Here is a 12,707-nt window from a genome sequence, read left to right as displayed (position 1 = left end):
GTCCCTAGGATGCCCATTCTCAACTCTCCACTTCCTCCGTGATGTCATCCTTCTCTCTTCCTGCAGACTGTGTTCTCCACAAGATTCCACCAACAGGCCCTGGACTTTCCTTGCACAGCTTCAGCTACATTGAGCAACGCTGTCACTAGCATGGATCTGAGTGTCCCCAGGAAGGGACTTGGATCAGCTGTGCAGTCCTGGCTGGCTCCACGGAGGCTGAAGAGCAGGTCACCCAGGAGGGGAAGCACAGATTGGAAGAGAAGGGAGTCCCTGGTGGAAGCAGATAGGAAGGGGGGCACCAGTGGGCATGTGCAAGGCAGAAAAAACCCTGCAACGTACAGGGCAAGATAGGCACTTAACTCACTCCGGGCCAATAATCCAATTGTGGTTGACCACAGGTTTTCTATGGTCTTTTAACCAATATCATTCTGACATGGTTGTCATTTAATGGTTTAAAACCAAAAAACAGCAAGCAATGTGCTAACCTACCTGTAGCTTTCCATTATACAACCATGGAAAGAGAGACAGAATTTGGTGGGTTTGGTTATATGGTTGTACATCATAGTCTAAAGCAAAGACATAGCAAAATGCATCATTAAAACAGACTATGCATTCGTTGAGGGCAGTGGGCATGTCTTGTTCATCTTGGATTCCCTAACAGTGCTTCGAACATACAAACACGCTATAAATGCATACTAAATTAAATTTGGGGGAGAAAAATGCTCCAGCAATATTGAGGCAGGAAATCAAAAGCAATGGCTACAGATGCAGTGTTCTTAGTAGAAATAGAAAGAAGCAGTTCAATGCTGGAATAAAGCCAGACTCAACAAAGCACCACCATAATGTAACAGCATGGAGTTCACCATGCGGAGGGACCAGCGTGCCTCAGGCAGACAGGAGCCTGATGGCATCTCTTTTAGGAGCTGACCATTGTGACTTTCCCAGGAGTCTGCAGCCGCTAGCGTGCCCAGAGGACTGGGCATCCTGTAGGAGGCCGGAATGTGTTTGAGGTTTGACTTGCTGTGTGGCTCCTGGAGTTTTATTGAGTTCCTTCGGTTTGAAGTCCTCATGACATTACATTAAACTGACATCATCGCAAAAAAGTTTTAAAATATGCTGAGATTACTGTAAAGGTAAGATGTTACCCTCATGGCAAAATTTTCCCTATCCTGGAAGCTAAAAGTGCCTCTTCACCTGTGTTGTCCAGTTTCATGTATTTTAAAAATACCACCATCAGTACCGAAGCACGGATTTCTGCACTCTGCTGCAAGTCGAAACTGAGGCTTCCACCAGTGTGGCCACCCTGTTCTTGGTGCATTCCCATCTATATGGCCCACACAGGCCTGAGGCCTTAATTCATTCAGCAAAAACTTTTCCCTCCTGCTGTTTTCTTCCCCTGCTGCTTAGTACCCTCCTTTCTCTCTAGGGTCTTCTCAGACTCACCCCCGCCTCTCCTCCCTCTTGTCCTGTGTGTGTCTGCTTCTCAGGACCCTGCCTCACAGATGCGCTCCCTGAGGGAGCCCCTGAGCCCAGGCACTGCCTAGCCCTGTGGTGGCGCTCTGATTAGAAAAGACTGCTGTTGGGCTACTCACAGCTGCATAACGAACCACCCAAACCAGTGGCTTGACAACAACTCATTATTTCTCACAATTTCTGTGAGTTGGGCAGTTCAGCAGCAGGACTGTGCAGCTGGTCACTCCTGGATTCAGTTAAAGCTAAGAAGGGGCTCTGAGGATCACAGGCTGGGTGGAGAGGGTTAGGCTTACTCCAGACAGCACTGTCAGCTGAGAGTGACATCAGCCCACCCTGGAAAAGAGCTTCCCTACAGTCAGAGAGCAGTGCCACAGTGGGGATGGCTTCCTGTGGCGTGGTGAGTCCCTGATGTCAGGAGCGCACACGCTAGGGAGGGATGGCTGCTGCTCTGAGAAGCCTGAATGACATGGGTTCTAAGAACCCATTCCACTCACTCTCTGTCCCTTCAGGAGTTGGCACTCTTTTCTGTGAAATGGCCTCCCCGCCAACTGTCAGCCCCTTGAATTGGCTTTGAGTTCCTCATGCCTTGCCTGGTACAAGTTGCTCAATACGCACTTGGGCAACGAATTGGTGGCCTTGCACATCCTCATTATCTCGATGGAGGTTAAACAATGTAGATAAACACAAACTACCACGTTGCTCAGCCATCATCCTCCCACAGACCTACTAAAGAGACAAGACAACGTGCCCACACAAAGACACGGATATAAATGTTTATAGCAGCTTTATTTGTAATGGCCCCCTAAAATGGACACAGCACACATGTACATAAATTGGTGAGTAGATACATCAATAAATGGCCTATGACGGGATGGGATAGTTCCCTTGACTGCCTTCACGGCAGGAACTGGAGTGTCTCATTTCACTCAGCCTGCTGAGTGCAGGAACCCAAGCAAATGAACTCTGCAACAGGCCGGGCCGGTCGCTCCTCTCCAGTGGGAGCAGGCTCTCTGCAGGCTCCGCAGCAGGGTCCAAGCATGTGACAACCAATGCTCTTTCAGCTGTGCCATCAGGATACAGCCAAGTGCCAACCAGCTCAGTAGAGGGTTGGTGTGGCAGCCCCTGCCCTCTTGGCACCCAGGTTCTTGTCTGGCATCCAGGAAGAATCAAGTCGCACGATCTCTTTGAAAGATGATAAATGCGGAAGACTTTATTGACCCGTGGGTGGCTGTCAGTGGAAAGGGAGGCTGGAAAGGGGATGGGAAGGTCTTTCCCTGATGACAGATCGGGCTCCTCTGGGAAGCCGCATTGTCTGAAGTTAGCCGCGTCTATCCGTAGTGTGGATCCTAACTTGCTTCTCTGCTTGCGGCTCAGCCGCTCAATCCTCGACACTCAGCCGCTTGTGTTGCTCTGCCAGCTGAAGTCTTTTATGGGCAAAGGATAGGGGTGGGGCAGGCCAAAAAAGGCAACATTTGGGCACTGTTTTCACTTAGGGCCACGGTTTCAAGCTTAAGGGTGGAGTTTAGCCAGGAGCCCAGCCCTACTGTATCAATACAATGGAATCATCAATAAAACTCCTCAATAAAGGAAATCCTCCTGATACAGCAACGCATGTTTGAAAACATTGTTCTAAGTGAAAGAAGCCAGATATGAAAGACTTCATTCTTATGATTCCATTCATATGAAATTCTGGAAATGGCAAAACTATAGTTGGTAGAGAAAGTAAGACAGCAGTTGCCAGAGCCTGAGGGGATAGAGAAGGGAATCATTACAAAGGGAAGGGAGGAACATTTTGGGGTGATGGAGTGCCATGCTTGTGTGGTAGTTATACAACTGCAGACATTTGTCAAAACTTGTTGAATGGAAGATTTTAAATATGAACGGTTTATTGTACTTCAATTATACCTCAATAAAGTCACTAGGAAATGTGGATGTGATCAGATTCAGTTTTCAAGCTTGAGAAAGTTGGGAAAAGTCATGTTTAAGTAGCTCAGCAAACTGCATGTTGGGGAGTGGGGCCCTGATCAATTCTCTCCTTAGGGCTGGGGTCCCTGGACTGTGTTTCCGGTGACTGTTGCCCAGGGTCCATCACGTGAAAGGAAGAAGGATGGCGGCACCCACCCACAATGGCTGCAGGGGGATGACCTGTGGCTGTGCCTTGGCACCTGTCAGTCCTGCTCCAAGGCAGGAGCTTCCCCACTCCTCAGACCCTTAAAGTGAGACAAGACTAATGGAAGGACTCTGTGAGAGACACCCCTGTGACAAACCCCTCAACCACTGCACCTGGCGCCTCTCCAGCAACTAGGGCTACTCCACCCCTTCCTGCACCACCAGGCAACTCTCCGAGGATGAAACACACCAGTCAGGTGGTAAACAATGACTCAGGACTGTATACCCAAAGCCAGAGGCTCTAACTAATGTGGTATGAAAAATGACTTTAAAATACCTGCCCTGCAATACACTCAGGGGGAAACAGAGCAAAGACTAAACCTCACAAAGGAAATACCTCAATTATTTCAAACTATTATGCTAATATGATACAAATGACATTCTGACCACCAAACGGCAAAGAAATCCTGGAGCAGAATCTCAAGCCGAAGAGGCACGTTTTGGTAGAGGCAGGACCTCACCCCAGAACCATGAGTTTGAGATAATGAACTCTCTGTGTAAGGTATTTTGTAACCTGCCAGTCACTTTTATGAATCTTTATCATTCTTGTTTCTAATAATACTAACCTTGATTGATTTTGGTCCTTAAAATACCAGTTCTGCAATGAGAACACATGGACACAGGGAGGGGAACATCACACACTGGGGCTTGTCAGCGGGTGGGGGACAAGGGGAGGGATAGCATTAGGAGAAATACCTAATGTAGATGACGGGTGGATGGGGTAGCAAACCACCGTGGCCCATGTATAGCTAGGCAGCAAACCTGCACATTCTGGACATGTGTCCCAGAGCTTAAAGTAAAATAAGAAAAAAAAAAAATACCAGTTCTGAGACAGCTTTCAAACAGCTTGCAAAACCGAACTACAGTCGCCGCTGTGTGTCACATTAGAGTTTGTGTGCTATTACCCAACTAGACAGAAAGCCTCCTGAGGGCTCAGATTCACCCTCATACCCTCCCGAGCACAGCACCCAGCACGGCTTGTCCTCTGAAAGAGGCAAAGATGGCTGCAGCAGAGGGTAAGAGCCCGGGACTGAAAGTCAGAAAATCTAGGCGCTGGTGCAGGCTGCCGACTGGCAATAGCATCCCCTGGCCCTCGGGTTCCTTATCTGTAAATGGAGGCTCTATTCCTGCCCACTCTGCAGGACCCAGGGAGGTCAATCTGGAAATCGTAAAGTACCATTTATACCAGAGGCTTTACCTGAGCAGGGGCAGCCATAGTACCTCATGGGTGCCTAGACAATTGTTGGATAAAATGCTTAATATAGATAAGGTTGCCTTTGCTGCTTTCTCCTTTCCGCAATGACTGGTGGCTGTGTTACGGTCACTACCTTATCAAACTTTCATTTAAACAAAGTGTCTTGGTGATATAATGCCTTAACAGAAGGACCAAATCTCTAATGCTGATGTGCACTTGCCTGGAGCTGGTTTCAACTGCATGTTCACCGGAACCACAGGATCACTACACATTCACGCTTGCATATAAAGTTGCATTTACATTGGCAGACTTAAAATCCTGTGCACAATAGACATAAATATGTAAATAAGCAACATAAACAAAGCTAAATATGTTACAAAACAACACACAAGGCTGGGCGCGGTGGCTCAAGCCTGTAATCCCAGCACTTTGGGAGGCCGAGACGGGCGGATCACGAGGTCAGGAAATCGAGACCATCCTGGCTAACACAGTGAAACCCCGTCTCTACTAAAAATACAAAAACTAGCCGGGCGAGGTGGCGGGCGCCTGTGGTCCCAGCTACTCGGGAGGCTGAGGCAGGAGAATGGCGTAAACCCGGGAGGCGGAGCTTGCAGTGAGCTGAGATCCGGCCACTGCACTCCAGCCCCGGCGACAGAGCGAGACTCCGCCTCAAAAAAAAAAAAAAAAAAAAAAAAAAAAAAAACCAACAGCAACAACACACAAAAAGAGAACATTTTTTAAAAGAATGAAAAACAAAACCTGTCTGGGGGGTGACTCTGTGGCTTGTTGTGGGTGTAGTCTACACTTAGTTGGAGAACTGGCTCTAATGACTTGGCCCTGCACAGAGCTGAGAAGGGCCCCAGCAATGATTCTCCAAGACCGTCAGGAGCAGTGTGTCTACGAGAACCCTTTCCCACTACTTGGGGGATTGAAGATACCTGTCAAAGCTGAAGAGACTGGTTTGGTCATTCGACAGGCAAGAAATTACTTAGCTGACCCCTGTGGGGTCTTTTTTTCTCTGCCTGCTCCCCTGATGCCAGGTTGCAGGCTGATCTTGCCCGGTTCCTGGCTAATCAGACTGCAGACTGGTGAATCATGGAACCCATCTTTGACAGCAGGCATCTGGCTTTTGGTCTTGGGTGTCCAAAGGCTGATGCCCACCACCCATGGAGCTATAAGCTCCTGTCGTGAACCTATGATTTGTGTCCAGTTGGTTGAGTGCTGCTCTGAGTTTTAGATGAAGGAGTCCACCGTGGGCCTCTACCCCACAAGGCAAAGGAAATCAGGAAATGTATGTGGGGAGTGTCTTGAGGCAATCTGTGCCACTCTTCAATCATGGCAGGCTGGATAATGTCTTCCTAGTCTCCTCAGATTTTCAGTACCTTTTTAGTTAAAATGCTGAAACTTGAAGTTTGAAAGAGACTAGAAACTGGCCTCATTCAATGTGTTAATCTGTTTGAATAGTGTCATCTCATTTGACCAGAGGACCCTTACAGATGCGGTGGCCATTTATCTCACAATTTCTTTGGCTGTGTCCGGGTCCCCTGGCTGGTAATTTATGTTCATACTCACTCATGGGCCACCCCTCCCCATGAGGTCCTGAGCACAGTCACTCAGGGGCCATGTCTACCCGTGGGATTCTGGGCACCTCTTTGCCAACCCTTCTCACAGAACCCTTCTGTGAACTACAGCCTTACATAATAAGAACTTTGTGCTTCTCAGTATTTTTTTTTAGGCTGAAAGGAAACTTTCCCCCTTTCCCTGACTTTGGCTTCAGTTAGTTATTTCAAATGGCAAATGGCACAAGTTATTAAAATTCCAACATGGAAAGTTGCTTAATAAACAGGAAAGGAGTGTTGAGGACCCACCACTGAGCATGAATGCTAACCCTGTGGTTGCTGGCTCGTTGTTTAGGCAGTTTTCAGGTTGGCCTTGGGCAGGGCTCTCCCTCTGTAGTGGACCTTCCTTGTCACTGTTCCTGGCTGCTGCTGTGAGCTGTTGTTACATGTACCACATGTTTTCCTAATATCAAACTTAAGAAAACAAAAGCAGGGTCATATGAAACAACCTCATTTATATATGATCTGTGTAATCATAGATCCACTTTTAGATGACATTTATTCCCTCATCAGCTAAATACAGGGTGTTTGGTTCTATGAGGTAATTCAAAAAGAGAATGAACAAACTGGGGAGCTGAAACATTAAAATCCAAGGGAGAAAAGAGAAATAAGACACCCAAATCTAAGGTAGAATAGGAAAACATTCAGGGGAGCAGAAGGTTTTTGGGCCAGGATCACACTTTCTTTTGAAAAAGAAAGAAAGAATATGTGGTCCTGGCCAAAATGGAGAAGCAGGGAAAGCCCCTGAAGGAGGTAGAATCAGAGCTTGGCCTTGAAAGGCGGGTAAATATGGCAGATGAAGGATGTGCACAAATCCTTTGACATCCTCCTCTTAAGAAATAGTATCTATACCCCTCCTCCTGAATGTGTATAGGTTTTGTGAACTGCTTTGACCAACAGAATACAATGGCATTGATTTGTGTCAATCACCAGGCCAAGACCTAAAGATACTGGCAGATTCCTCTTCCTGTCTTTTGGAATATCTGATCTTGGAATACTCTCTCTGGAATATTGATGGCTTAGGATTAAGCCATCATGCTGGAGAGGCCACATACAGGCACTTTAGTTGACAATCTCAGCTGAGTCAAGCCTTCCAGTCATCCTGCCCAAGGTGCCACACAGGTGAGTGGAGCTATCTGGGACTCTCAAGTCCAGCCCATCTGCCAGCTGAGTATGATTGATGATCTCTGTCAATACCACATAGAGCAGAAGAACCGCTGACTTGAGCACTTCTTAAATCTCCAGGATTGTGAGCATAATAAAATGGTGTTTGTTCTCTAAGCCTCTAAATCTGGGGTCAATTTCGAAGTAGTGATTGGTAACTGGAACAGTAGGGTTTTGAGTAACAGAGATAAGGGCCCAAAGGCATCCCAGAGACTGGGAATGTTGTAGGTAAAGCTATGAACCTGTGAAGATGCAGATAATAGATACATGTATTTTGAGTTTTGGGGAGATTAGGAAAACTATAGGAAGCATAAGAAAAAAAATCACTGCTGTATATGTTTAAGGGCTAAATAGAGAGTCTGAAGGTCTCTGTATATGTTATGTATTCTTACATATGTATAGTTAATGAAGTGCCACTAAGAGTCTATATTTTAAGTTTTTATTATAAAAATGTATAAAGATGGCCAGGCACGGTGGCTCAAGCCTGTAATCCCAGCACTTTGGGAGGCCGAGACGGGCGGATCACGAGGTCAGGAGATTGAGACCATCCTGGCTAACATGGTGAAACCCCGTCTCTACTAAAAAAATACAAAAAAAAAATTAGCCAGGCGAGGTGGCGGGCGCCTGTAATCCCAGCTACTCGGGAGGCTGAGGCAGGAAAATGGTGTGAACCCGGGAGGCAGAGCTTGCAGTGAGCTGAGATCCGGCCACTGCACTCCAGCCTGGGTGACAGAACAAGACTCTGTCTCAAAAAAAAAAAAAATGTATAAAGATGTACAGAGAACAGCATAATACTCCCCTGTTGTCTCAGTCTGTTTGGGCTGCTATAACAAAATACCATGACCAGGTGCCTTATAAACAACAGAAATGGATTTGCCACAATTGTGGAGACTGGAAGTCCAAGATGGAGGCACCCGCAGATCTGGTGTCTGGTGGGGGCTCACTTCCTGGTTCATAGATGGCACCTTCTCACTGTGTTCTCACATGTTGGAAGGAAAGAGGGAGCTCACTAGGGGGATGCTTTTTAAAGGGTACTAATCCCATTCATGAAGGCTCTGCCCTCACGACCCTATCACCTCCTAAAGACCCCACCTCTAATACCATTACCTTGGGGGCACGGGTTTCAACAGATAAATTTTGGGAGGACAGAAATATTCAGACCATAGCTCCTGAACATATAATAATTGGGAATCAAGGACTGTGTAAGTGGTTTCCTGGCAAAAGAATGATCTCTGTTTGCCAATCTTTCTCCTGAACTATTTTAAGTGAAATCCCATACATTGTATCATTTTACTCATAAATACTTCAGCATATAGTTCTAACAGACAGGGCTTTAAAATTGTAAATACAATACCGTTTTCACACCTAAAACATTTAGCAATGTTAAAATGAAGCCCACTCGGCTGTCGAATCTCTCTTACTGCTGGCTCCTTGGAAGCAGAGTCAAGCTGGACACGACCCTGCTGTGGTTGGTCCCTCTGAGGCCTCTCATAATCAAAGGCAGCTCCGTCTTAGATGTTCCCCACTTTCCCCAGTGTGCATTTAGCTCATGGCACACTCACAGGGTGGTGGCACTTCCTACAGTCCTCTATCCACTATGGCCAGGTATCTTTGAACTGGAAGCCACAGAGGGAGGACCACTGAGGCCCCTGAGGCACGTGGAGGAAGGGGATGCTGTGTCTGGACTGTGTTTGAGAAGGTCAGTCTGACAATGTGTGACAACGATATATGGAATGGATTGGGATCGTCCACAATGAGAGCTCCTGGCCAAAGGAAGGGAGGAGCAGAGAGGTATAAGAGCACTGGGTGGGGAGCTCAGAGGCCAGAGGGAGTTTGGTACTGAAAATAATTTCTAACATTTGTTGAGTGCTTACTGTACACCAGGCTCTGTGCGTGTGATCCCTTACCCCAGTGTGACAGATAATATTGCCCCCATATTACCTCTGGCCTAGAGAGGACAGGTGATCTAATTACACAGTTTGTGCATAATGCAGAAAGAACTGGAACCCAAAGCCCGTGTCCTTAGCTACTGCCACATGGCATAAACGAAGGCCCTGGGGTCATTTGGTATATGGTATATCAAGGGAGAGAAATTGTGTATTATTAAACTGAGTGAGGCCAGGGAGAGACTTTGGGAAGCTGGTGAGTTTTGGTGGAGAGCTGAATGAGCTGAGTTATTCAAAGTACAGTCTGAGGACTACTGATATCAGCATCCTCTAGGAGCCAATAAAAACAAAATGGAGACATCTGGGCCCCACCCAAGACCTACAAAATTCCAGGGATGTGATCCAGCAATCCGCACTAACAAACCCCTTGGGATTTTCAGACTAAGTTTGAGAAACACTGGAATGAAAAATCAGACCAGACTTAGCAGAGGGAGAAAGGAGGGTCTTGTACATGAAAGGGATGACAAATTTAAGTGACTAGTAAGAAAAGGACCTTTGATAGTATCTCGAATGTAGTTAGCATTTTGTAAGTGCTACAAACCGAATTTTTGTGTCTCCCCTAAATTCATACATTAAATCCTAATTCCTAAAGTGAGGTGTTGGGAGGTGGGGCCTTTGGGAGATGATCAGGTAAAGAGGATGGATCCCTCATGAGTGGGATTAGTGACCTCATAAAAGAGCCTCATAGAGCTCCCTCACCCCTTCTACCATATGAGGACACAGCAAGAAGGTGCCATCTAGGAAGCAGGAAGCAGGACCTGACCAGACACCAAATCTGCTGGGGCCTAAGTCTTGGATTTCCAGACTCCAGAACTGTGTGAAATCCATTTCTGTTGTTTATAAGCTGCTCAGTTTATGGTATTTTGTTTAGCGGCCCAAATGGACTAAGATAATAAGTAAATATCGTTGAACAAATAGACAGATGAAAAGGAACTTAGATATCAGTGTAAGAACTGACATAGTGTCTCCAGGCTGAACACATGAGTTCAGCGGCCCCTCTGAAGGCAGAGTGAGAGGCTCCCTGCTACAGAACCCTCTCTGATCATATCCCGATTAAGTGAAGATAATTTTTTTTTTTTTTGAGATGGTGTCTCATTTTGTCACTCAGGCTGGAGTGCAGTGGTGCTATCTTGGCTCACTGCAACCTCTGCCTCCTGGGTTCAAGTGATTCTCCTGCCTCAGCCTCCCAAGTAGCTGGGACTATAGGCATGCGCCACCATGCCTCGCTAATTTTTGTATTTTTGTAGAGAGGGGGTTTCACCATGTTGGCCAGGCTGGTCTCGAACTCCTGACCTCAAGTGATCTGCCCTCCTCAGCCTCCCAAAGTTCTGGAATTACAGGCGTGAACCACCATGACCCCCCTTAAGTGAAGAGAATTTGAATGTCATATTAGAAGCAGATATTGGTAGCAATTTGGGGTAAAGGGGGGATGATCTCCACAAGATAAATAAGAGATTATAGCCATTATGTTTAAGGTATGTTCTAAACCAATCCAAACAGAACATTGACTTTTTATGTGCTTTGATTTTTCTTTGTAATGATAAATTTCTTGTCCTCAGGCAAAAGTAAATATGTGCCTAGTTACTTTTAAAACTCCTATCCCCTTTTCTACAGTTTCCTCAAGGGCTTAGAAGCACTTCTCCAAGATAACTTGATGTGTAACATTATCCTTCTGATTCTCTCTGACACCCTGGGCTGTATCACTATTTAACTCTCAGACCCACTTAGCACTTTTTTCTGTGGTCGGGCACCATCTGCCTTTACTAGCTCAAGGTTAGAAGACTTCTTTCTCCTTCCTGCTGGAGAAATTCAACTGCATTGCATAGAGAGCTAATTATGTGGAGAGACAGTAAGCACTTACTCCTGGAAGGTATATTAAAAAAAAAAAAAAACCGACTGGGTGTGGTAGCTCATACCTGTAATCCCAACACTTTGGGAGGCCGGGGGAGCGGGGAGGGGGTGAATCACCTGAGGTCAGGAGTTCAAGACCAGCCTGGCCAACATGGTGAAATCCCTTTTCTACTAAAAATACAAAATTAGCCGGGTCCCCTCGTGCATGCCTGTAATCCCAGCTACTCAGGAGGCTGAGGCAGGAGAATCGCTTGAACCCAGGAGGTGGAGGTTGTACTGAGTGAGATCACCTCACTGCACTCCAGCCTGGGCAACAAGAGTGAAACTCCATCTTGGGGTGGGGGGGGGAGTGAGAAGCTTGGTGAAGGAAAGAGGTAATCAGCTCAGTCCAGGGCAGATCTGGGAAGACAGGAAAGGCAATCTCACATCACCATCCTTTTGTAGCCCAGGCCTGGAAAGAATAATTAGGTGACCCGTTCAGAGTCCGTTGGGATAAAGTTGTTCTAGTTTTTGTTCACTACCCCGCCTTTTACGTGTCCTCTACATTTGAACAGGCCCGTTACTGGGATGCAGTTCTGCCTTTCCCTTGGGCCTCACCTTAACATCGCTGAAGTGTGCCGGGATTACAGAGCGGGCAATGGGAAGCAGTGGTTTTGCTCACAGCTGCAGGGCACCAGGTTCCTGGTTTCTCAAAGGCTTTTCTATGGGAAAAGTTTGGGTGAGACGATTTCCTGGACTGCAGCTCTGAACCCAGACTGTGGAGTCTTTCAAAATATCGCAAAAAACAGCCCCGCCTAAGGCATCCTTAAGAGCAGCTCTGAACTAAGGAAATTCCAAGGCTCACTTTACAAACCAGGCAGAAGCAAGGCCCCCAAGCAGGGAGGGTGGGAGATGGGGAAGGAAGGGGCGAGGAGTAAGGGGAACAGTGGCGCAGCTGGGGCGGACGGAGAAAGTGGGGGAGCCAAAGATAGACCCCAGCGCTGGGATCCGGCAAGTCCTCCCTCTGAGTGGCCAGGGGGCCTCGTCCCTTCCCCTGATGCCTTCTGCCCTTCCCTGGGTCTCCGGAACCCAGCTTGTCCTCACCGCTTTCGCTGCGGGCAGCGCTGGCCACGCGGCGCCCAGCCGCCGGCGGTTCTCCGTGGCCGAGCATCCCTAGCCATGGAGCCCAGGCGCTGCGTTCCCCTTGGGGTAGGGGCGGGAGAGAGGACCTCAGCGGTGCTCGCCCGGGCGCTGGGCGCAGCCGCTTGGCCCTCAGCCCTTTGGCACGGCGCCCATCCGCTAGGTCCCGCC

Source organism: Rhinopithecus roxellana, chromosome 17, assembly GCF_007565055.1.
Source record: "Rhinopithecus roxellana isolate Shanxi Qingling chromosome 17, ASM756505v1, whole genome shotgun sequence".
Classification (NCBI taxonomy): Eukaryota; Metazoa; Chordata; class Mammalia; order Primates; family Cercopithecidae; genus Rhinopithecus; species Rhinopithecus roxellana.
This window is presented reverse-complemented; position numbering follows the sequence as displayed.